Source organism: Scylla paramamosain, chromosome 33 (assembly GCF_035594125.1).
Source record: "Scylla paramamosain isolate STU-SP2022 chromosome 33, ASM3559412v1, whole genome shotgun sequence".
NCBI lineage: Eukaryota > Metazoa > Arthropoda > Malacostraca > Decapoda > Portunidae > Scylla > Scylla paramamosain.
The window spans coordinates 18,252,368-18,254,199 of record NC_087183.1 but is presented as its reverse complement, the minus strand read 5'-3'; the positions used below and the strand labels follow the sequence as shown (position 1 = coordinate 18,254,199).

At 47.1% G+C, this 1,832-nt stretch overlaps 1 long non-coding RNA gene across 1 annotated transcript in view; it reads right to left on the bottom strand.

Moving 5' to 3' along the window:
• Positions 1-1,832, bottom strand: part of LOC135089880 (uncharacterized) — a 113,339-nt gene continuing 111,507 nt past the window's right edge. Inside the window, exon 6 of the long non-coding RNA XR_010261667.1 lies at positions 1-124. This is a non-coding gene — a long non-coding RNA (uncharacterized LOC135089880). The remainder of the gene's footprint in view (positions 125-1,832) is intronic.

The window sequence follows — 1,832 nt, the reverse complement described above, 5'->3', positions numbered from 1 at the left end:
CACCCACCTTTTTTCCTCTCTCTCTCTCTCTCTGCGAGGTGTGGAAGGATTAACAGGTTTGGTGCAGATGTTTCCAGTACTTCTCCACACCTTTCCACATCTGCAATGCTCGCGGGGTTTCCTGCTGGGGGAGAGAAAAATGCATGAGGGTGGAGAGTGGCTGTGTGTCTTTGCCTTAGGGTGGAGGGTGAATGAGCGTGAATAGGCGAGTGAGAGGGAGGGTGGAGATGGTGAGGGAGAGAAGGGGAGACTTGGGAGAAGGTAAGGTGGATGGAAGGGGAGGAAGATGAGAGAAGAGGAAGCCTAAAGAAGGGATAGTGAGAGGAGGGTGAGGCTGGTGAGGGAGAGAGGGGAGACTTGGAAAAGGGTAAGGTGGATGGATGGGGAGGAAAATGAAGGGTGAGGAGACCTGAAGAAGGGATAGTGAAGGAAAGAGTGAAACTGGTGAGGGTGACAGAGAAGGGAGACTTGGAAGAAGATAAGGTGGATGGATGGATGGGGAGCCTCCTGACGAAGGTCTTGGCTCAAGCATTAGGGCACCGTTACCTCAAGTGGATGCCCTTCCTAACCTCGGACAGTGGCCAGGATTCGAACCCGAGTGGCTGAGAACCCCTGGAGTCCCAAAGGGCGCGCCTTACCACTGCACCATGGCGGATCATCAGGTACACTTTTTAAATTTTCACCCTTTCACTCACAAGGTAAAAAAATAAGGTAAGGTAAAATCATGTGAGGTTGTTAGTGATGAGTCATTAGAGAGCTTTAAAAGACTTGACAAATTTATATATATGAGGATGATAAGCGGATTACAGGTTGTTAGTACTGAGTCATTAGGAAGCTTTTAAAAGAACAGGCAGATTTATGAATGAGGATGATAAGTGGAAATGTGAAAATAGATAAGTTTCATACAGGGACTGCCACGTGTAGGACTGATGGCTTCTTGCACCAACCCTTACTTTCTTATGTTCTTCAATACCCTTATGAGTCTCCTAACACGTGGCAGGCTGTTTCACAAGGCGAGGCTCTTCAGGGACCATGCTGTGTGGCATTAGTGGCCTCTTTTTGTCAGGATAGCGAGGCAGAATCCTACCTCTCGTGCATTAAAATTTCCTTCTAATCACTAAATAGATGAATGGTCTGTAAAGGATGCACGTGAGAAAAGGAGAGTTCACACCTGTCTTTCGTTTGACTTGTCTCTTCTTAATTTGTCTCCTTTTTTCTCTCTTTCTAGTCATCTGTTTCTCTTTTCTTCCTTTCTTCGTTTGTTTTCCTTCATCATTATTCTCCCCTTCACCTGCTTTCCTTCATCTTCTTACCCTCCTCCTATCTTCGTCTTTATCTCCTTCTTCCTCCTTCCTGTTTTCCCTAATGTTCAAGACTAAGCCATCTTTCATTATTCTTGGAAACGTATGATAGTAGTAGTAGTAGTAGTAGTAGTAGTAGTAGTAGTAGTAGTAGTGGTAGTGTTGGTGGTGGTAGTGGTAGTGTTGGTGGTGGTGGTGGTGGTGGTAGTTAATCTTACTACAATACTCCTTAGGTGTGTTTCCAGGTGTGAATGAAGGTGTGGGCAGGGGGATGTGGGGGAACAGGTAGGGGTCGATGCTCCCCTGAGGCTGTATCACGTTACCTGTCCGAGGCTTAGTTACCTTTGAGCTCATTAGTGGGCGCGCGCGGACACACACACACACACACACACACACACACACACACACACACACACACACACACACACACACACAGAGACACACACACAGAGACACACACACGGTAAGAGGATCACAGTCTTATGAAAATAGGAGGAGGAAGAGGAGGAGGAGGAGGAGGAGGAGAATGAG